The 24,785-nt window shown below is 36.5% G+C and overlaps 1 long non-coding RNA gene across 3 annotated transcripts; it reads left to right on the forward strand.

Annotated features, from left to right (window-relative positions):
• The first annotated feature begins 2,339 nt into the window (after positions 1–2,339).
• On the forward strand, positions 2,340–24,545 carry LOC137857862 (uncharacterized). 3 transcript variants are annotated; one of them, XR_011097303.1, is made up of 4 exons: positions 2,340–3,756; positions 10,032–18,272; positions 21,178–21,312; positions 23,746–24,545. It is a non-coding gene; the product is annotated as an uncharacterized lncRNA (long non-coding RNA). The 3 variants fall into 3 exon arrangements; XR_011097302.1 differs by having other exon boundaries at positions 2,340–2,917; positions 3,648–3,756; positions 21,178–24,545; XR_011097301.1 differs by having other exon boundaries at positions 21,178–24,545.
• Positions 24,546–24,785: the final 240 nt, after the last annotated feature.

The raw sequence follows: 24,785 nt of genomic DNA on the forward strand, positions 1-24,785 counted from the left end.
TAGAATGCCGTCTTTGTGTACACATCACTGTTGATCTAATTTAGGAATTCATGTGTCTCATATGATTGAGATGAAAATCTTTCAAGAACTAGTGCCTTAGGAACAATTCACTGTCTGATGCAGTGCTTTTGTGCTTTCCTCTTACATGAGGTGTTTTAAAAAGCTGTAACTTGTGAACTCCCAGCTCGCTCTTACAACACACAGCAGTGAATTACAACTGTTACTGGATTGAAAGCAGTTTGCTTATATTAGCTTGCTTTTCCTTGCTTTTGAATCAGTTCAAAAAGTAAATAGACAATGTTTCATTCAGTTTAGTGGTATTCTCTGTCCTGGTTTTAGCTGTTTAGATTTTATCTGTCTTTGAACAGTCTCATCCAAAAGCTGTCCGTTCCTCTCCAGTGTGAAACGCATTTCATTCCGACATTTTGCATGTGTTCCTCTACTCAGAAGTGGATATTGCAGAGCGATAGGTTCTTCTGCCTGGAGAAATCTCAACAATTTTGAAAAGAAAAGAAACTTGTGAGCTGATTAAATAATGGCAAAGTCACACTATTATCAAAGAAAAGATTATCCATGTGGTGTCGAAAAAATGAAATCCTGGCCACAAAGATAATCAGATCAGAGATGCTTGTTTTCACAATTGATCCTGACCAGCATCATCAAATCCCACCTATCAAATATAATATGATTTTGTTGCAGGTGGTCTGGGCCTCATAGCAGTCATTTGCTGCATTTCAGTTAAAGCTACAACATATCTGGCTGAAGATAGTCTTCTGTTTTTCAAAATTTCCTGTAAACAAGAGAATTGCGATCCCATTGTATCTACAGCCAGCATCTAATTCCTAGTTCATTGTCAAAACCAGAACCTCTTTGTGTATGGCACACATTAATTGAAATACGTGAGGTATGGACTGAAAAGGCCATTAAAACTGTTTCAGACATCCATCTAGAAAGGGCATAAATCTTCAAGTGTATGTCCCAGACGAATGAGGTAAGCTGTGCCACTTGGCATTCATTTTAATTTTCTGAAGAATTCAGCATTGCTGGTGACACAGCTACTATTATTATAGCTGCATATTGCTCCTGTGCCAAGAGACAGCTTGGGGTTGGTGACTACAACATGAAAAAGCACACCTTATAAATCAACAGCAATCTAGATTTTTTATTTTTGTATGAATGTATGCTTTGAGTTTTGTACTTTTTTTTTTTTTTTCTGAGCAATGGTGAAGATAGGTGAGAGAAAGCCAAATATATATCAAATATCTATCAAATATATATAGGTGGATATCCTTGCTTATCTTTATACCAGTCGTTTTTAGAATAATTGACATAGTGATTCTGAATTAAGAAAAATAATGAAGAATAAATAGATTTTCTTATCCATGTATCTAGTAAATTTCCTCGGTATTTTTTAAGTAGGTCTATTCTGAAGGTTCTAGTCTTTCACTGAGAGGGTGGGACACATCTAAAGTGATATCCTTCATTGTTATATGCATATATAGAGAGAGAACTACAATGCAAAAAGATAAACATCTCAGTTGGAGAGGAAACTTCTGTTCAGTTTACAGGTGGGGAAAAAAGGTTTTGAAAAGACATCAGAATGCATGAGAATTTCTGTGGAGAAAGGAGATTTTGAAAAATCTTTGAAAAGGGAAAAAAAACAAACAACAACTACAAAAAACAACAACAACAACAAAAACAACAACAACAACAACAAAACCACACAACTCACAATAATGCTTTCTTGTTTTAAAATTGCTTGTAACCAGAAAAAAAGCGTATATGTTTTCCCTCAGTGGATCAATAACCATTCTTTCATTCCAGCCATGAGTATGAGTAGTTTCACATCCCAGCACTGGGATGAAAATACACAGACCTTACTGTTTCCTCTGATTTGTGGCTACTCAATGTTACCAAAAACATGCTCATAAAGGAACTTGAGTTTATACGATTTAAGTTACGGTCCTGCTTACTTGGTCTCTCTAGAATACTCTAAAACTCTTTTTATGATCAGATTTGCAGAGAACCATGTGGCTGAGTCTACTTCCCTACAAGGACCCAACAAACCACAGAGTGGCACATCTTAAAATGTTTCGTAACGCCATGCAGTTGCTTGGCAACCAGGTCATGGACCATATCTTTCTCTTTGCAAATAAGGGTTACGTACAAGACTTTTTTCTATTAGATATTCCCCAGTCTAACAGTTAAAAGCAATTTCCAGCATCAGAGCAGGCCATTTTAAACTTCTATTTCAATTTTGCTTTTGCATAATACACTTCACTTTTGAATTAATTTCTCTTTCTATCAGTCTGTATGTATTTGTAAACATATATTCAATTGACCAAAAAGACAAAGATCACAGTAAGGCCTGTATACAAGAATAGAGCACTAAACACATTCTGCTAATTTTCATGTTAAAAAAAGAAATACAAAAATGTTTAAGCCTATTTCTGTTTAAAATAGGTCATTTTCTTCAGTAGTTCATGGTATATCATTTTGTTAGGGTGAGCATACATACTTCATGACACTTGATTTCTCTTTTAGTCATTAAAAAGCATAAAAATAAATCTTAGTGCTTCTCTGCTTAAGGAACAAGGAATTTCCATTTCATTGTTGACTTTGATAGTGAATGTTATATAGAGAGGGCATTTTTCTTCATTTATCCGATAATCTATGAAGTCTGTAATTTTTTTCAGTAATAATGGGCTATGGAAAGCCAGAAATTACAATGGCAGTCCACTTCAGATGCGTGTGTTACAATGCGGTCAGAAAGATTGACCATTCTATTTAAACAAGAACTTATTTGAATATGAACAGGAAGAGGCTCTCAGTGAGTCTTAGAAAATTAAACTTAAGATACATCAAGTTTTGTGATTCTGCCTGACCTTGTGACCTGGGGGAAAGCTGCCTCACTTCTGTAAGTATTTCAGTAAGAATGATACAATACACTACTTACTATAATGTGGATATATTGTTATAGGATTAAATTGCTTACTTTCCTGTTTTCATGATTATGAATATCAGATTAAAAGATGTTATATAAACATAGAAAATAGTAGCATCCTTTAATTGCTTGCTTATTTAAAGAATAAATCAATCAATGAACTTATTAAAGTTCTTAAATTAAAATTAAAATAAATGGATTTCTGGAAAATTCTTGAAACTGTTATAGTAGAAAGAAATGCATATTTTAGTTATCTTTCTTCCATTGTATGTATTTTGAGTGTTCTTTTTTCTATACATGTTGAAAAGATATCTATTAAAAAAAAAAAAGTCAATGCCACTTTGGCTCCACTTATTAGTTAGCTTATTCAAATGGATATTTTTTTTTTTTAAAAGGGCAACAAACATCTTAGCCATACCGAGAGATCATAAAATTTTCTTTGAAAAGTATTCTTAATGGTGCTGTGAATTAAGATTATACAAATTAATTACCTATAAAATGCTTCAACTTGATTCTACTGTAATATTCTTATCTATTTTATTTAATATTTTTATTACATAAGTTTCATCTTAAGTCGAGCCATTAAACAATTCATGTGCCTAAAGTAAATCACATAGTTAGTGACTGTGAGGATAGTTTTGTTGTTCTGGCAATTTACAAATACGTTGTCTAACAGAAAATGTTTTTCCTTAAATTTTTGTAGGTTATTTTCAAATGCAGTAATATCTTGGAGATTTGCTTCAGTGCTTTCAACCTTGTTTCCACAGTAGGACAACAGGGTCCCACAATTCTTTATACACTGCTTCAGGAAGGTAAGAGAGATAATGAGAATTTTGTTTTTCTACAGTAAGCTTAACCTTGTACTACAGTGATGCAGTGATCCCTCTGTGCTTTATCATGATTAATAGTTCAATTTTAGAAACTCAATATAATTAACACAAGAGATGAGAATTATTTTTTGGTACTTAGTGATCTAAATGAAAATAAACAAAAGTAGCAATTTATTTATAATAATTGTCTTTAATTTATGTAGTTGCAGCACGACACATCCAACTATGTACAAACACAGGACACAACAGACATTTAGAAGAAACCATAGACCAAGATTAGCAAAGCCAGCACTTCGTCCTATATATAAGTACCTATATAAACAGGGGTGTTAGCATCTAATAAATACATGCCTTACAGCAGCCCAGCTCATACAGGAACTTGAGGTGCATCTGCCTGCACCTTTTCCTCAATAGGAGGTCAGCCAAAAATCCAAGTTTTGTTAGAAATGGTCAAAAGCAAGAGCTTCTTAAACAGAGAAAAACAAATTCCCTGAATAAGACACAGTAAGAGAGAGTTTGAAAGTCTGTTTGAAAGGCGCTCCTGCGTCTTCTCCTTGCACCCCTCCACAACCTATCAGTTTTCTATCAGTATGGAGGTAACAGGAACATTTGGACACCCTTCCTTTGCACCTCACCCAGAACAGTACTCTGCCAGCAGGAAGCTGGCTGGCAGCCTCCTCCCAGCGCTTCTCAGAGGGCTCTTCTCTTGGCTGTCCTCATGACTGGCTGCCAGCTCGCTCTTCCTTCCCCTGCTTTTCCCCAGCTAGCACAGCTGAAGCTTTGTCAGGCTCCCTTCTTGTCCATGAAACAGAGGGAAGCCTTTATTTCTGTTGAGTGTTGTAATTCTGCATAATCTAGAGCACCATCACAAATGGTGAACCCTGTGGTAAACTTAAGTCCCACTAGTGTAAATTTTCTAGTCTTGCAGATGTGATCCCCCCAAATAAAATAAAAACTAAATCATACCAGTGTATATCCTTGACATGTTCCAAGTCATTTCTAAATTAAAGAACTGAAAATTCATTAGGATATTTTTGTTATTAATTTTAATTCAGAAAAAGAAAAAGGTCAGCTTTCCCTGAACATATATGGGACAAAAGTTAAGTTGTTTTGACTGGAATTAAAGGAAAGGTTATAGATGGGCTAGGAGCCTCAGATGGAAACAACAATTCAAACAATTAAAGTTGTGAGCTTCTGAAAATGGAGCCTTATAATTGGAAGTGTTGAATGACACTGAGGACCAAAGGTATGGCTAGCACTGGTAGCATCACGCCTGCTGTTTGCATTTGCACAATCCTGTCAGTTCACAGCATACCTGCAAATGGATGAGCAAGGTTCACGTAATGATGCATGCATGTGTATATGCATGCGTGTGGCAAACATGCTGCATTCCTGCATACAACACTGAATCATGGAGTATTTAGCTGAAACTACACAATAATAATAGTAATAGCAATAAGACTTAACAAATGCATGGAAACATGGATATTTGGCATGAATGTCTCTCTTTGTAGCTCTAACTTCCCAGGAATAGTTTTGATTAACACTATGACAAGCAACTAATATTTTGACATATCAAGAAACATTTGGTTAAACATCTGTCTTTGTCAAATATTGACCCGTAGTATAGAGCGATGTAACATACAGACAGATTTCATTTTATGCATCAGATAATATCCTCTTTCTTTCTTCCCCCTGTCTTTCTGTCTTTTCTCCTGTCAACCTGTCAGCTGGAATGTCAGTTTCAAGGATGATGTTCCTATTAAATCCTGCTAATACAATGCCACAGTCACATTCCATTGACAAAATACATGTTCTGCACATACATTTAGTTATATCCCTCAGGTCACTGACCTTGGACAGCTGATTGACACAGACCTTGTTGGATGAGCATCTGGCATCCTGGTTGAGGTGTCGCGTCAGGAACTGTTAGCGTTGAACCACAGTGTCAACATAGGCGCCATGGCAGGCATACTTCACAGCAAATAATGCGATGGCATTTGTTCTGTAATTAAAGATGATGATAAACAGAATCAGATAGGGCAAGTGTTAGTTTCCAAGTTGTTCTTTTTTATGGAAGGTTTGTTTAAGACCTCTTGGCCAAATTATTTGTAAACTATGTGACACCAGCGAAGCTTCTGGGAACAAACATTCTGACCTGAAAGGAAGCACACGTATTAAAACTAGCATGCAAATAATTTTATTAGAATTCTAGTGGATAGAAGATCAGAATTTTTGTCCATTTGGTAAATATACTACCTTGCAAAGTAATGTGATTCTTGATTTAAAAAAAAAAAAAAAAAAAAAAGTGAAAATTCTACAAACATGAAATTTAGAGATAGTGAAGTACAGTGTTTTAGTAATGTCAAAGTGTTAGCAAAGATTACATAAATTATATAGCATCCATGAATGTATGATGAATACAAACTGTTTTATAAATTTAATATGAAAATTACTTCTGAAAAATAATTCTGCACATCAAATTATATAGAAGATTTAGCAAAAGATCTCTATTGTGATATTTTGAACACCATAATAAGATGTATTGTGTAATATAGTGAAAAACATATGTAAACATGAACATGTAAAATTGGTGGGCTCCCACAAAGAAAAAAAATAATTCTAGCAAAATGTTTAATGTTAGCAAAAGTGAGCACAATTCAAACACGTGAACGAAATCTAAAGTTATTTTTCAAGTGGATCTATTGCATCCATATTATTTTTTTAATTTTTAAGAAGCTTACATCTTAGGTGTTTTTATCTAAGTAAGAGAGGCCTTTCAGATTGGAGATCTGTACATGCTTGGAGAATCTGCTCATTTCTCTATTTTTCTGCAACATCCGAGACCTAGAACTAGGCTGGGCATTTTGCTATTTCTTACTAATAAAAGCATCAAAATTTAAAAGCTGAACACCAACTACCTTGAAAATTCAAGATGAATTTGGCAGATGGAATTAAATGATTAATTATGATTAACTTCCTGAATGTAATATCTGAGCTTAGAAGGAGAGTGATTTTTTTTTCCTGCAGTAAACTCTGCTTTAGATGCTGATTATTGAAGCCACTGTTAAATATACTGCTGTTTACATTGTTTCCTTGTACCTATCTGCTTGACTTGAGAGGCCATGTGCGCAATGTGAAGGCTTGTAGCTAAACCTCTCCAATTTTTTATGCCCTGCTAGAGCTGTGAGGTTTCCATCCTCTCTTGTAAATGAGGAAGTGTCTAATTTAGGCTTTTTAACTTGAAACAAATATGAGGTTCCCACTTTGGCTTTAGTTCTCTGTTAATTTCGCTATCATTTTCAAAACGGAATTTTTTAACTGGTGTTGATTAATAGAATTAATTAGTACTCACAGAGCAAACCCTGAGCTGGCCCTTTTTCATCTTAATTCTATTATGTAACTAATGAACAAGACTGGAATTTTGGTAGTTTAATTAAAAATGCTTCTTAATCAATAAACAGAGGTAAGCTAAATAATAGCTTTACAACTCTGATTGCAGATGTGATTGCTAATAATAAAACATCTATTACTTATTTCTACAGTGTTAGCATATATGTTCTTCAGCTGCTGATAAGCCGACCAATTTCTTACGTTATTAGCATGCAGAGTGAAGCCATTATATGTTTCTGTTAGTCGAGGGAAATCTAATACTTAAAAAAATCTTCTGGTGTCATTGCTTCACAAATGTGACAGGCAAAAGCTCACTGCTAGTAATGAAATTATATTGCTTTTACCTTTTCCAGCACAGATGAGATGGCTGCCATCTGTAAGAAATTCCCACATGTCCTAATATTCAGCTAAATTTAGAGGTGCCAGCTGGGTCCTGTTCTCAGGGTATAATAACCTTAATATTGTAGAACTGTCTTTGATGGGGTAAAAGGTACTGCATGAGTAATGAATTTTTCATTGCCAGTCTGTGGTGCACAGATGACAATCCTGTATTTTAATGTCTGTTGAAATAAGCCTGTTTTTTAGTTTGTATGTTACTCTGCATTACTATCCTACAGTACCCTATAGGTGCTTTCTCTCACCTTTCTAGGCTTCTCATCTCCTGATAAACCTGAACTATCAAAAAGGAGGATGATGCTGAATTTATTTCATGCACATTATTTGAAATCTAATTTCTTATTATTCATCAATCAGGATGTGAAGTATTTGTTGGAAACGAGGCAGTCAGTACTCTTTAAAACTGTTCGGTGATTAATACAGCTGTCTCTTTCCTTTGTTCATTTCTTTCTCCTCCTTTCAGATATGGAGAAAAAAAAAAAAAAAAAAAGAAAAGAAAAAGAAATGATCATCCTCAGGGAAAAATACAGGTTTGCATTACTGTATGGAGAAAAATAATTCATCAACTCAAAAAAAGCTTGCAAAAGCAAAACCAAAAATGTTTTTGCAAACTTGGTTTTGGAAAACTTTTATAGATCCAAATTGTAATTGCTTGAAGCACAATCAAGGAGAAAAGATGCAAACAATGACTCAGCGGTCCTATTTTTGTTTTACCAGCTGAAATGCAATGCTCCCCTTGAAGTCATAGCTTTGGGTTCATTGTTTTACTTTTTATTTTCAGACCTTAAAACGATGGAGAGTGACTTTTGGTAGAAGGTATTTTGAGCTTTAGATATTCCAGTGTGCTGCCAGGTAAGGGGAACTGTACATCATGGCACTGAGGAAAAATAAAAATTAAAAAAAAAAAGTGCATATTTACCTTCTTGTAGCAGCTAGTAACAGTGTCTTTGATACTCCAACACCATATATGGAATATGCAGTTCTTAACGTAACATTTTCTTTTGAGTTTATAAATCTGTTCACATCTTTTAAGTTTATAAATCTGTTCACTCACTTGGGATTCAGCTAGAACATAGCTTCTATAGCAAGCAGAAAAAGCATGAAAGATCCAACTACTCCTGTAATTATATGCCTGTAAGCACAGATTAATTCATGGTGCTAAAGAAAGAGATTTTGTGCATTACATCTTCCCTGTGTTAAACTATTTTCCATACTTAATAAAATGAGTAGGGATATAGAAAATGATTTTCAAATGTCTAGATACATATGAGGAAGTACATAAAAAAATTCTTGTATGCTTTGCCATCTATTTTTAATTCATAAATATATTTGTTAAAAGCAGTGTGTATAAACCCCCCCCCAAACCCTTCTACACTTCATACAGTAGAGAGAGTATAAGTAATGTAATTACATTGACATGAACAGTCAACCGTAGGCCAAGTGATAAGATCATTAACACTCAAAAATCAGCTTTTAAAATTGGATTTGAAATATTTATGTGGTTAAGATATCTCAGTAATCTTAGAGGAAAACCAGTTAGACACTTGGGTAGAAAGTGGTCTTGCTAGGCTGCAAATTTGATGAGCAGCTATTACAGCAGCACTAGAAGGCTGTTCTACAGTTATAAATTTGTTACTGGCACTATTATGCCTCCCTCAAGTTCTTGTACTTGGAAATATTTGTACCCAACCTTTAATCTGTGAGAACATCACTATGCTATGCTCTGATAACCACTGGAATTTTTCTGGCCTCCCTGGTTTGCAGGCTTGCACCTATTACATTGGTTGCACATGGTATCAATAGGTCTTGGATTCACTTTAAAATTAAAAAGAATTCTTGCTTCGAAAGATAAGAATAAAGTGAACCAAAACTTAGATGATGTTACTATTATTCTCACTCTTACTCTGTCTCATTTTTCTGAGAGCTTAGCTGCAATCCAGAGAATCAAACTTAAAAACACATAAAATGTTGTGATGTGTATACAGATACGCTCATGGACAGACAATTTGATTCCGTGGCAATATTCCATGGCAAATTTACATTTTCTGGTGTAGGACCCATGAGCCTCAGTCATATATTGGAGGTTGATTTTGCCGCAGGTAGCATACAATATATATATATACATATATATATATATATGTATATATATATATATATATATATAATTATTTATTTATTTATTTATTTATTTTAAAAAAAAAAAGAAGCTGTCCCCAACACAGTCTGTGAAATACCTTTTGTAAGACAGTATTTGTTGCATTTATCACTAAGAATGTCTACAAACATAATTAGATTTCTGAGCAGTCCAAGTAAAAAGCAAGGAGAACACGTTAGGGTTTTTATACTGATCCTTTTTGTTTTTAGCTAAATATGTAAAGAAGGAAAAGCACACAAACAGTACAGTAGGTTTGAGAGAGGAGTTAACTTTTTTTTAAATTTTGGTTTTGTTTTGTTTGTTTGTTTTCCAGGGAATTTCACTGCCTTCAGCTGGGACTGTTGGAATTATTACAAAATGTCTTCACCAGGTTACATCAGGGATGCCTTGGTCTGGAAGCAATGGATTTGACCTGTCATTGCAGTAGGCTTGTTGGCAGTTACCCAGTAAAAAGGCAAGTCTTGGGGAGCACAAGGTAGAAGGGAGGAAAACTGATAAGGTAAGAAAAATGCCAAAACAGAAAATCCAGCTCTGCCCTGTTTTTCTAGTCTGATACTCACTATTATTGTTCAATAAGACATTAAAACCAGGTGTCAAAGTACGGGAATGTCTCTCTTCAGATTCATTCTACATATCTGAAGAGCCTGTTTTGCTCTTCCCTCCCTCTCCCCTCCACCCCCCATATCTTAATCCCCAGCACTTCAAGGTGGGTGATGCACACTGTCCTTCCACAGTATGTATGCACATCGGTCGCAGCTCTGGTGCCATTTTTCAAGGTGGGTTTAGGCACACCCTGCTTCTCTCTTTGTCATCTACTGTAGTCAGGAAGAGCCATTTTAAGTTGGTTGCTGTCCTAGCAATTCTGTCTCCAAATCAGAGGATGGCTCAGCTGGCAGTATGCTCACGGGGCACTGCCTTTGTTCTGCTGCTACGCAGCCACCCGGCACTGGGGACGAGAGAGCACGGGTGAGATCAGCCCCACGTCAGGGCTTGAGACAGCAGTGTGGGAGGCTGCTCAGCACGGATGTTACAGTGAAGCACAGTGAAATGTCAAACACGGTAATTTTGCATGCTTTCTCCCGTCACCTCCCATTGCACTGCTAGGCAAACATTCTTAGTGTCATCTTGAGCAGGGAAAGTTAAAAACAGAAATCACTGGTTACTAGAGAAGAAAAAAGAACCCTTTCTCTCCACTCAGTTGGTGTCTTTTAATTAAAAATGTTTTTAATGAAAGCAGAAGAAAGCAGACATTGTCTGGCTGCCATTGTTCTAGTTGGCAAGGTTGAAGAGCTCTAATCCATAATATCTGTAATATCTCATTAATTTAGGATTCATATTTATTGTTTTTCTTCTTTCTTGCAGTCTCATTAATTACAGTCTCATCTATAGAAGCAAGGAATATTCTCAAATAATGGAAAGGAACATCTTTTTCATAATAATTAAGCAGAGGAATGGGGAGAGAAAGCAAAATTGCCATGCATCACACATACCAGTAAAGAGGAAATTGTGCTGTTAAAGAGTGTTACAGGCTGAGCGGTAATTCATGCAGTCTTCTCTTTCTGATACAACAGCTTCTATGTTTTGTGGTTGGTAAAGGACCTGGAACTTGTTATTTCTGCTTGTCAAAATGGCATGTTAGGAGGATAGAGCTAGTCTTGTTTTATATAGGATTTATGCAACATTAATAATGAAGTTTTAACCTGTCAGCACTTCACAAAATCTATTGTGCTTGGGACTGAACGTGAAATATTTTGGAAGAGAATCTGTGACAATTATAATAACAACCCATCTTGATTATATATCGGGAAACAATTGTTGCATCTATTAAATTCATCACTGTCTTCCTCTGAGCTCCATGCATAAAAACAGCTGTATTTCCATTTCCTTTTGTTAACAAAAGGACTAAGGCACATCATCAGAGAGGACATGCACAGCTGCAGAGATAGTCTATATAATTTCCAAATACACACAGCAGACATTTTGCAGCACTTAATTTCTGTGCCAGACTGGCCAGGCCAGCAGCACTGACAGGGTGTGCAATTCCATAAAGGCACCTTGGAGTTAGTCAAGGAAGAAAGAGAGAGCTATTATGGATTGTCTTTCCAGCATCCTTTCTAAGCACAAACTACTGTTTCTGACAAAAGATCATAAGCAGATGTTTCAAAGAATTCAGCATAAGATTTTTATATGGTATTTCTCTGTGGAAATTCCTGCATTTTTAGATAATCCTCTGGTACTGATTGTCAAGGATTTGATTGAAACTTGAAATAAGAGTTCATACTCTATCCAATTATACTTGTTCCTTAGTACCAACAGAAATTCTAGTTTGAACTAACTCAAGATTTGATCTTTGTGAGAAAAATATGTTTCTAAACAAAATACTCATGATTATACTTAGTAGTTTAATTGAATCCAAAAGAATAGTATCTGCTTGCCAGGGTACACTTTGGTTCAATTTCACTAAGCGTTTTACCTCACAGATCTTCTATAAACTTTAAATGTATTTTATTTATTTACTTATTTGAATTTTAGATTTGTCTACACTTACGCATTTTTACTCCTGTTTTATTACACAGGTAGCAAAAAGATGTTTTTTAAGCTATCTTAGCTGTTTGGTAATTTCTGAAGGGTTTTTGTTTGTTTGCTTGTAAATAAATTTGTGGTTTTCCCAATATTCTCAATTTTCAGATAAAACAATTAAAGACTTGTATTTCTTGTTCTTAATTTTTGAAAAAGGTCTTCTATGTAAGATAAGTGAGAAGTACTTAGCTGTCAGGTGTTAAGCTGTTTCTTGTGAAGTATGCTTTTTTGTCTCTCTGTATCTGCTTCAGAATGTCTTGTCCCATTGGCTCATTTCAGAAAATTTTGTGAGAGGACTCAAGGACAATGATATTCAATGCTTTTATATGTTTAAAAAATAAAAAATAAAAAATATTCAGTACAGGAAAGAAAGTCTAAATATGTCCAGGAGGGTTTAATGCCTCGTTCATCTGGAATTTCTGAAGAATCCTTCAAAGTACCCCAAATGAGGAAGAGGTTAATTTTGGAGTTTGCACCTTCTTATACAGAAAGGTGAACTGGCTTTCAAGTACAGGCCCCGAGACAACCAGACTTCCTTGGTTTTGATGCTATAATGTGTAATTTTGTTGTTGTTCCGGTTCTTTTGAGCTGAGTTGTAGGGCTGGAAAGAGAAAGGAACACACAGAAAAGAAAAGAAGGCATGTGGAAGTTGAAAATATAAGCACAAACAGCAGAGATATTTTTCTTTTTGATAATTTAAACCCAAATAGCCCAACTTGAAAGTTTCCTCTAAAAAGTGATTTCTTGCATACAGAGGAAAACTGTTTGTTCTGTATTTCAAAGCTATGACTGTTGTTTTGGATGCATCCAATTAGGTCAAACCCCATTGAATATTCTGATAACATTGCCATAATTTGTTTGAATAATTCTTCATGTTGGTTTGGTTTGGACCTGAATTACAGTTTTCAGTTTCTCTTGCAAGGGGAAATTTATTGAGAAATATCAAGGCAAGATTTTGTTTCTGTTTGAAATTTCAAGCAAGAGCAAAAAAGTTGAGAACTGGAGATCAGTTATCTCATGTATTCTCTTTTAGTTTGGTGGACAGGAAAGTCAGAAGTTTTAGTTCAAACCCCTCATCTTTCATGCAGCCATTATTACCACCTTGACCCTAGTCATTCTCTCACTTTTCTTTGTAAAGTAAACACAGACACAGTGTGTTAGAGTATGGTCTGCAGATCAAAATGCATACCCCTTGGAGAGTTCTGAGGAAAAGATGTGAGAGAGTGGACTATCACTACACTGTCAAGTCAATTACATGTTAAATGTTAATAGTATAGTTCAAGTGACAATTAAGTGTCTCCAAGCAATCTATTTTTTTTTAATGAATTTGCCTTTTAAAACCATAGGATGTACGTTTACATGTCAACTACCGTTTTATTACAGATTTTTATTCACTATATCACTTTTTTTTTTTTTTTTTTGTCTAAGAAAATTTGTAGTCATCAATAAGGAAAGGAAAAATTCTTCATCCAATATTTAAAGTCTTATTATGAAATGATTATGGCCTGTTGATGAGTCAGTGCTTGTGGAAAAATCTTGTAGGTCTCAATCTCCAGTAAGAGACTTTGGGTGATTCATTCCTGGGATCCAGTGTGAAATTCCTTATGCACCCTCTGAAGCTTTGGTACAAGTACTCATTAATTGTATGAGTACAGATGATGGTACCATCATTGGCATGACTTCGTGTACTTTGGGGGTTATCTTTAATCCGGTCCTATGGAGCGAATTAGCATTTTGGTGCCTCCTTTGGGGAAATGTTGTGATTTAATTTTGTGCAAAATGAATCCAGCTGTTGTGTTCAGGGACATTGTAAACTAAGCAAGGTGAGGGCAGGTGATCTGGAGATTTACATCAACAGTATCACCTCATCTAAACAGAAATGTTGATGTAGTAAACACGTTGGTTGGCTCCAGCATTATGAAGCTAATGGTGTACTTCAGAAAGGGGTAGAGGATGAAAGTGTAAGCAGTGGAAGTTAAATCAGGGCTTTGAAAATTCTGTGGGTGTTAACAATCCAAGGTTAATTCTTCCATCCAATGAGGTACATCTTCTTTAATGAGAAAGTCAGGCTGACAATATTCTGTCAGCCGGATGTAGGGTATATTTTTAAGATTTGCATCTACAATTAAGCAATATTTGCACTGATTAAAAATGAAACATATTTATGTCTTCAGTTCATCTTTGCCAGCCAATAAAATTAGTTTATGTTTATGTTCAATCCCATCAAATTTGGTATGTCATCAGCATTATAACGGTCTGCCTTGGAGCTTTAAAGATACTTGGAATATCATTTCTTATTTTCAAGTGAAATGAGCTGGTGTTGAGCAAGAACTGTCTTTGGTTCAAATGTTGTGTTTAGCAATAATGTAAATAGGCAGTTTGAACTGCATGAAAACCATTGAGCAAAATTTAAGGGCTGCATGCATAGCTAGTATCTGTTTCATAGCTGCTTTCTTTTTAATGCTTTGTTCATTTTTATATTCTGCAAATTCTTCATTCAGTTACTTAGTTGATGGTTTACGCTGTATTATTTTTTTTTAGCAGAGCTCTGTCCTTCAGCACCTTTTAGAAGAACCCTAATTTTCCAAATGTGCTTAGTGGAAATGATTTTGTAACCTAAAAACAAGAGAAAGGATGTAAACGGGTAGCATTAGGTTATTTTGGATGAAACTGTGTTTTAAGACATCTAAACTACTTTCACTTTCATGGTATTATGAAGGCTTTGGTAAAGTTGATCACATATTTTTTATTATGAAATTATTTCCTTTTAACTTGTACTTGTTAAAAAAGTAGCATACAGTTTGACTGTAAAATTCAATGTGGGTCACTGCCTTCAAAACAGCACAGATAGGATTTTGATGTAATGAATAATGGTGCAGAACAAGTAGGCTGACCTGAGTAATAAAGAAATGAACCAGCTTCAAGTTTTATTCAATAGAGATTTCCACTGAAACAGCTCCAGCTGTTTCCATGAGAATTTGGAATAAATAAACTACCTTCTGGTGCTGCTGAGCAGCATACAAAGTAAAGATGTCAGTAAGTCAAGACTGGTATTTTAACTTAAGGTTCAAATAGCCAAACTAATGGACAAGTTCCTTTATAATAGGTTGTATCCCCATGTGTGGCACTGGGTGGGAATGACAACTGAAAGTGGTTCAGAGAAGCAGAAAATATCACGGATGAGAAAAACTGACCCAAAACACAATGGACCAATTTTGGTATGATTGGTCACGATCAAAAGTAACTTTATGGATTTAAATTATTCCTCAGAACAGTCCCAAAGTTTATTCTGCATGCTTTCACAGACACCTCTGAGGTAAGCTTGTATCCAGCCTTTGTACAGTCTTTGGAAAATGTGCGCATATTCATTCTAGAGCTGGGCAATCCTAGGAGCTCCTCTCACAGCAAAATAACAAGAGAAAGGAGAGCAGTGAAGTGAACCAGGAACTCGAGTAGCCTGTGCTGCCTCCGCAAAAGGGCAGGCAGCACACTATCAGCTCAGGGCTTGATGACCTATGTATGACAAATGATTATCACATCTTCAGTGTGTGATTTGCAGAACACTGTAACAGAGCCAAAAATGCTGCCAAAGTGATGTAAACTGGAAGACATATACTAAGAATAGAAGAAAGGGATTTCAGAGCTTTTTTTTCCCTGATGCAGCCTTGGTGGCCACATGTTTTGGACTAGCAAATTAGGTTCCAGTATATATAGAGATCTGTTTATTATATAGGGCTCACTGTGGGATAGTGAATAAAACCCAAGCCGTTGCAGTGTGAATTGTTGTCCCTTTCTTAGCACTGTTGCGTACACACAACCCAAGATAGAGAAGCTGGAAAGTGCCTTCAGATGAGGTGGTGGAAGAGACCATGTACAGCCCAGGTGTTGAGTGCTAAAAATATTTTTTGTCACAGGCAAAGATGAGCAGAAGGCAGAGGGGAGCAGTGGTGAAACTCTTGAGGCCTCGCATGAAACTCAGTTTTTATAAAGGGAATCCTCCACCTAAACAAACTGGAAGTTCAACTGGTGTTGCGCTCTCATTAATGATCAAGCCAATGCATGCTTTCAAGTTGGCAGGACATTTTTTTTAACATGAGACACAATGTAGTGGCAATGAACTGGTCAGGCTGGCATTGGCTGCTCTTGCTTTCCCACGGCCCGGGTACCCCGTGCTTCTCTGTACCCCTGGCAGGTCTTTCATTATGGGGTTGCATCTTTCTGTGTCCAGCTGAGGTTTTGCTGCAACCCTACAGGTCATTGTTTGTCTGATTTTTGTTTGTTTGTTTGTTTTTGTTTGTTTGTTTTTCCCCAGTCTACATTCTGAAAATAATCTGAGACAACATATATAAACAACTTTCAACATAATTAATTTGTCCCAGAAATCCAACCTGGAAGCCTAGTAACCTACATTAAATGTCCTAATTCCCCACTAAGACATAAATCTCTGGATTGTTTTTAGTACACACAGACCACCTGTGTCACACAATCTGCTTTAAAAAAAAAAAAAAAAAAAAAAGTAGCAAAAATCTTTCATTTTTATATTAACTACATTTGTATCCCTCACCAGTGATTTCAATGTAATTTAGATCTTATGCTGGTGCAGGGCAGCAATTGATTTTGATGGGACTATCTTTATGCAGATAGAAATTACTAGAACTTCATATAAATTATAATGAACATCGTACAAAATTCTTAAGTCACACACTGAATACAATTACATAGTGCAAATTATAAATTAATTTAGGACTCAAAATTAATATCAAAAGTGCCCTATGCTTGACACAGTATAAAAGAAAATGGAACATACTCAGTCATAAGTATTTTTAGTGGACTTTTCATCTTTTTTTAGAGGTATATCTCACTGCAAAGTGTTAAAACCAAATTGAAAACATATCAAGTGGTTTAAAAACGTATATGTAGAGGGTACAATTATATCCAAAGACCTAATGATGCTCATGCAATATATGCTGCCATGAGGCTTCTCTGAACTTAAGTCTGCATAGATGCTGTACTGTATTTCTTTTTATAATAATTGCATATAGTTCATCTTAAATTTCAACTTAGAGTAAATGAATTGGCTTAAAGTTGTTAATAAAAATGTTGGTTCATTTTTAGAAAAGTGGGGTTTATTTCCTTTGTTTCTGATAAACGAGGAACTCTAATAGTACTTGTAGTACGCTCTGTAATAAACATGCAAGTGTAAGCATGGTGCCTATGCCTGCAACTGTAGCAAGAAACAAATTTCCCCAGGAAAAAATATGAAGCTTCTTGCTCTTATTTTTTTATGCATCTACATTGAGGGAAGCAAGTTACTCTCATGGTTGGACCAGATGGTCTTGGACTTTTCCAACCTTAATGATTCTGTGATTCTAAGTCACATTTTAGAGCAGCAGTTTTATTTGTGTGAGACAGTCTTCTTCTGCCATAGCACAGATACGGAAAACATCCATTTGCTCATTAACAGTAATGTCCCTAGTTTTTTCACAGAGAATGCTGAGCTGTTTAAGTTACATTAACAGTCTAAACCTAATGCCATGTTTAAAGAAGACAGATACAGAGCTTTATTCTCAGGGGTGGTCAACCCACAGGAATGCAAGAGAACTTGTTAGGGGCAGGTTTCCCAATTCTCTGTGTAAACGTCAGCATTCAATGGTTTGCCTGAGACAGTTTGATGGAAAGGATTTCAAAGGAAAACAAACCATCTCACATCACTGCTCCAACGTGCAGGTAAGTCAAGGCTTTGGTACTGTTATGGGCACACAACAGATGCGGTGTTTCTCTCCATTACCAGGGTACAGCAGCCTGATGTCCCAGAAGAATAAAAATTGCACTTACTCACTGGTCTTCACCCAGTAGTGGGCTTTCTGCTGTCCCCACTGGATAGCTTGTGGTACCTGTGCTACCTAACCACATAGGAGAAGCCTCTGCAGTGTAATGCAGACAGATCTGAATTGAAAAACACACAATGGTGGCAGTAAGGGTGGGTGAAATGCATATTTTTTTTCTTCTGTTTCTGAAAATGTTAGTGTGTTATGTATATGTAATTTTTCTCCAAAACTGAACAGAAAGGTTTTGGCTTTTGTGGTTGGTTGTTTTTGATTTTGTTTGTTTGTTTTGTTTTGTTTTGTTTTCCTGGTGGAAAATCATAAGTAATGAATGTGACAGAATTATTCGGGTCCTGTGAACCCAAGAAGAGTGCGGGTTCCCTGTGGCTGTACAAAGTTCCTCGGCAGGGACACAAGGGTACTGCTCATGGTGCTCTGAGATGTTGACTCTTCTTTCTAAGAGTTGTGTGGGAAGTTGCTCCTTCACTGATGAAAGAGAAGGGAGATTTCTAAAGAAACTTCTAAAAAACTAGAAGTAACCCGGCATTTGCCTTGTATGTTCGTTTCTGCAAGACTTCAATGATGCTTTACGTTACTAGGATCAGATAAAGGTCTGAAACAGTCTTTTTTGACCCTTTACAATTCATAGACTGTTTTATTTCTGAGCCCTTTTTCGAAGTATGTTAGGGTGAGCTAGTATAAAGAGTTGAGAGTTGTGAGTTGCTGACTTGAAAGGTAGAGCGTTAGAGTGAGACAAAAATTTGGGCCAGGGAGGAGATGGAAAAGAAAAAAAAAATGTGTAGAAAGGGGCTTGAGAAGAGGCAGAAAAAATGGACATAAGAGGTGACTGGGGAAAAAAACAATCTATTTGGAAGAGGCATAAAAGAACTGAGGCAAAGGATGTTCAGTATGTTTATAAAGGTAGTGAGGAGACTTATTCCCTAGTAAGCATCTAATGATTTCCACTGGCTGTGGTGTGCTCTTCCCTCAGTACATAACAGGCTCACAGGACGAAAACCTCCACGCTAATTCAGAGGCAGAGTGTACATCTAAACTGTTTATCTAGTGGGCACCCCCTGTCTTTTCTCATGAATGTTCAAGAAAACAAAATAGCTTCATCTGTAGGGCCTCAAGCACTCTGGAGATGCATGGAATAGCAAGGTAGCACCACAAAGGGCACTTCTGTCTCCTTGCTCTATCTCGTGAAATGTGAACAAGCAGAAAATAGGGAAAATAGGGAAAATAGGGAAAATAAGAGAAGTAGAAAAGTGTCTCTGTCAAAGAATATACCATGGACAAAATACTCAGATGTGACCAGAACCAAGTTAGTAGAGGTATGTATGCCTTGAAAGCAGATTTTTTGCAGATCCAGGTAGGCCCTTTACTTGAAAGACAAAGAAAGAGAAGAAAAGGGCTCCCCCGCTGCTATTTATTTTGGTGCCTAAACCAGAGCATAGGCTTTTATCAAGTCTTGCTAGAGCAGAGAATACTTTAAAACAAGGAATATGTGGAGCTGCCCTTTGCAGGGGATGGTTGGTGGTAAATTGCCCTGTCAGCACCTGGAGGCTCTCCAGGCCAAGTCACTCAGGAGGACACCAACTGCAGCAGAGGGGTTTTGTGCTTTGTTTGGCAGCACTGTCCAGTGTCCAACAGTATCCATCGAGCTCAGTTACCCTTCTTCTTTAGAGCAGCTCATGGAATTATTCATGAGATTATTTGGTCGAATAGTCAGGCTTCCTGTATGAGAGTCTGGCCTACAATTTATACATAGCATTGCTAGAGAGCTGAAGGACATTTTAACTCAAATATTTAAGGAAATTCAAAAACTAGGCTAAAAAATAAATATTTAAAAAAAAAAAAAGATAAACCTGCAGGGGTGCTTGGCCATATCTCCTGGGTCCCAGCTGCTGCTAAGAGGGGACTGTCAACTGGACAGCCCAAACTGTCTGGGAAAGCACATGCCTAGAAGTCACTCCTTAACAAGAGGAAGGCAAATGTCAACCAGATTAAACAGGCACAAGAAAACTGTGGTTTGCTGGGTTTGAAACAAAGCAGGGGTGTGGGTGTAAATTGGGGCAGTGGGCGGCAGGATGGGTCCCACATCTGCAGGTGGAGGGAGCTGGTGTCAGTGGAAAGTAGGGGCATGTGGGCCGCATGGCTCCTCTGGTGAGGTGCTGAAGGGCACTGAGAAACTGCCAGGGGTATGTTAACATTTTATAAAAGCCCAGCATTACAGTTTTGCTGATATGGATTAAGAATGTTTAGTTCCCTGATTGCTAGCTAATTATGTCATTAATCAATAAATCACTTCAATATTGACCTGGTTTAAGCAATGTGAACAGAGCATTTTTTTCCTGTGATACAAGTTCTCACATAAGTGTCTCATGTTTTAGTCACAAGACATCATTTCATAAATCCAGATTTGCACAGCTGTTTAACGCAAATTGTATGACCAAAAGTACTGAGGTGGACAACAAGAATGTTTATGAATTACTATTTCTTTTTGAAGCTGATGTGAAACTAATTCAGAGATTGGAGAAAGAAAAACCAAAAAGGAATAAGGTGTTCAACAGGGGAAAAAAAAAATTAAAAAAAAAAATCTCATCCCTGTTGTGATTCTGAACATCAGCCTGCCTTTCTTGGGGACCAGAGAAAGACCACAATACCCAAATCCAGCAGAACACTGTCCAAACATTTTAAGTAGAAAATATGTCCGTCAGAGATTTGTTTATAGATATATAAAACACAATTCCCTGGTAAATTCTTGTTGGAGTATTGGAAGCAGTGTACATTGCTGATTAATGTGTGCTAAACAGGAAAATTAAATTATCCCCTCTCATAAGCTGCTGAACTCTAACTTCTGTAGAATAAAACAACTCTCAATTTTTGAATGAAATAAAACGTGTTTTTAACACTTGCACACAGAATCGCAGGTCCAGGGCGAGGTAAAATCTGCAACACACTGAATATCTGATCCTGTCCTAAAGAAAACTTCATATGTTTCAGGTATTTGCTCTGCCTTTGTCAAGAACTGAATTGTTTTTATATTTTCAGTGGGTAGCAGACAAGAAAAGGGACACGAGGACAATCACCATTCACGTGAACAAGACCTTGCCACCCTTCTTCATGTTGAATCTGCCTTTTCTAGGAGAGGGAAGTCAGCATCAGGCTCTGGCCTTCATCTCCCAGGTAATGTACAGATTGCAAATTTACTTAAAACACATTGGAGAACACATTGTAACACTAGATTAGAATCAGAGGAAAAAAAAGGAAGGTCATTAGATTAGAAAGAGTAAGCATGGAAATATATATATAAATATATATATATATATAAATCCGTTAGAGAATCATTTGCAAAGTGCTTCACACAAGGAACAAAATTATGCTCCTGCTGTTTTTGTGAATTCTCCCATTTCAAAATTCAATGTCTGTGCACTGCTGTGGAGCTGCAGTACTCCCCAGGGTAGTTTGCTGCCTTCTTCTCGACCACCTAACACTTGCCCACTGAAGGGCAGTTCTTCATATGCCACTGGAAAGTCCTGACACCTGAGTAATAACACAGTTGATGAGAAAAAGACACCTCTGTACCTTATCTTTGTTCTTTTTGACCATTTCCCCAGCAGGAAAAATGTTTATTCATTTTAGTATGTCTCCTTCTGAATAACCACAGAAAAGCACTTTCATTACTGCTAATGGCTATTGTACGTTTTTTCTGCTGTGATGTGTCCTGACTTGAACATCAGTTATCTCGAAGATGAAATTATGGAAAAATGAGTCTGCAGCATATGCAGTTTGCAGTGTGTGTTGTCACTGCTTTCAAGGGCTGCTTAGTAGAAAAGTAAAAGCCATGGTGTTTGCTCACCCCAGAAAACTGGAGCAACTGCCTATTTTTACACTCTAATCTCAGCATGTAGAGATCCAGCCATTAAGCTCCTATCAAGGTTAATTAAAGTTTTGAAGGCAAAGGTTTGAAATGCAGACTTGCTAGAGAGAACCACATTTCCTCTAAGGATTAAATTCAACTCAGTCACTGCAGCTCTTTTCAGTTTCCTGTTAATTCATGTCTTTGTCCAGGTGGTTTTTACCCATCAGAATAAGACCTGAAGGGCTCAGGAAGCTCAGTTTGTGAGCTGGGGCCCTAACTCTTAGGATGAAGACCCATAAATTAACCAGGAGCTGTCAGACAGCTCTACATGATCAAACAAAAGCCTAACACTAAGCTGTTTAACAATTCTAAGATATACAGCGATGAAAAGGGAACTAAAAGTAGGACAAAAATTTGCACTATGATATGAGAACATTTGCATAATCTTTTGAAAACAAACTAAGTGCTTTCTCTTTCATTTTTTTCCCTTTACTTGTCCAAATAGGGTGAATATTCTTAAAAATGCAGTTTTAATAGATATATTGCACCAGTTTGGTCTTTCTAAAAATGAAATAGAAGATTCGGCATTTGAAATATCACAGAAAAATATTAGCTAACTGAATGCTAACAATTTCATACAGATGTCTACTTATCATGCAAATAGTTTATTTAGATGCAGAGACACATTAGACTCCAGTGATCGGGAAGTGAAAAACGGTAGTTGCTTCATGTTGTTTCAGCATACGTGACTCGAATTTCAGCATGTTTCCTCTAGTAGTTCAGATAGCAACACTGAAATAAGCAACAAAAATGAGGGACACAAACTGTGTATACAAAGGAGGCTTGATTTCTAATACAGTGGATATTAGCAGTAGATGATGGGCTGCAGAAGAACAGATGCCTTTAAATCAGCAGAGCATTATGCAAACAGCTGTTAACAAGATAAAGCATGTAATTTCACCTACTGTACTCTTAATTTTGCTCCTACCATGCTGATCACATCCTGATTTCAGTATGACATTTAAAAGGAGGTCTCAGCTGGTTTATATACCACTTTATAACCCCTGATTTGCAAAAGGGTAACCGACTGATTCTACTTTTGAGTTCCAGAAAATAATACAGCTTATAGCCTTTTGTGGTACACGAATGGGTTTTCATTAGATTTTAAACTTAAACTGCTTCCTGACCTTTTCCCAATACTATACTTATTATTTTTCTCTCTAAATGAAATGATACTCAAACCCTAAACATTGGTACATCACTTTTATCTATTACTGTTCCTGAAGATGACTTAATTATCCTAATATCTAGTGTAAAGGTCTTGCTGTTGCACCTAATCACTGATAGCATGCAGAATGAAGGGCCTCCATTTACAGATGGGTCAGATAGCCAAGTGTCCTAGCAGCACGTAGTCTACAGCAGAGCACTCTGTGTGCTAAACAGACCACAGAATGTTTCATCTCTTGAAAAACACATCATTTATTCATACTGGAGCAAGTTATCTCTGAAAGCAGTGGATGAAAGCAGAAGTCTTTTCCTTAACAAAGATCGTCTTTTGACTGGTGCAAGTACCTGCAAATTCAGAAAGAAAGAAAGAAAGAAAGAAAAAAAAATCTATTTAGAAAGGGCTTTCTGATATTTCTCAGTGATTTTGTGTTGAAGGGAACCATTCTAGACACCAGATTAAATTCTGTTGTTTACTGTGTTCAATATAAGTATCCAATATTGTTTTCTTTTCATTCTCCATCATTGCCTAGCAAAGCTTGACTGATGATGCTGCCATTGAGGGGGTGGATGGATGCCCTCCTCCTTCTCTGCAGCAGCCTGAGACAGGAAGTGATATTTTTTTGGCTGCCCATCACCACCAGTTGCCATCTCGGCTGGCCAAGAAAAGCAAGACGTCGGCAGCAACCTCTAACAGATCATGATGAAGTGATGCCCTCTCACTGTGGGGCGGCTGGGCCTCAAGGCAGCGGATCCGTAGGACAGCAGTACTACAGGGTGCTCATCCCTGGGTCTTCTTATGAAAGATTTTGTGATTGGTGCTGATTTTTCTACTTTTAGAATTGTTTTGCAATGTGTTGTGGAGTTGCTTAGGCCTTAGGGTAATAAGGCTTATATTTCACTACTGTGAGTTTTTTTCCTTGAAAGTGGAAACTGCCAAGCATGAAAAAGAGAGGGAGAAGAAAAATAACAGTTACTTTTTTTTTTATGAATCCCTGTTGTTTATTCTGCAGTGTACACCCAATATCAATTACTTTAATCACAGTGGAGACTGTGTGAATCCATCAGAGAGAAAGTCTATAAACATGATAAAGAAATGTCATATTGTCCTCACTATCAGTTTATCTTTTTTTTTTTTAACTCTCTCATATGTGACAGTAGCAATAAAAAATAAAATTAACAAAAACCTGAGGCAACGTGTCGTCCAAACCCCAGTTGTTTTTATGGCATATTTATGCATTTAAGAAGTTGATGTTTTCATCAAAGGAACGACTGATTCAAAAACAAGGCAATTTATTAAGGTAGAATAAAAGAATGTAATTATTTTATCTGAGTTTTGTGTTCTTACAGTTTATTAACAAATAAAAAGATGTTCAAAGTGCTTACGATAAAAATATGTTTATTCAATAAGTTGCTGCATGTCACTTGGTTTATTTATAGTACATTTAAATACATAACCATATCAGTGTAAGAGCTTTGCATAGCTTAGTTTAACCACCCAGAACAGCTATAGTGTGTGTGTGTGAACATATATATATTTCTCATATTATTTTTCTGGATTTATTTCCACTGA

Source organism: Anas acuta, chromosome 5 (assembly GCF_963932015.1).
Source record: "Anas acuta chromosome 5, bAnaAcu1.1, whole genome shotgun sequence".
NCBI classification, from domain to species: Eukaryota; Metazoa; Chordata; class Aves; order Anseriformes; family Anatidae; genus Anas; species Anas acuta.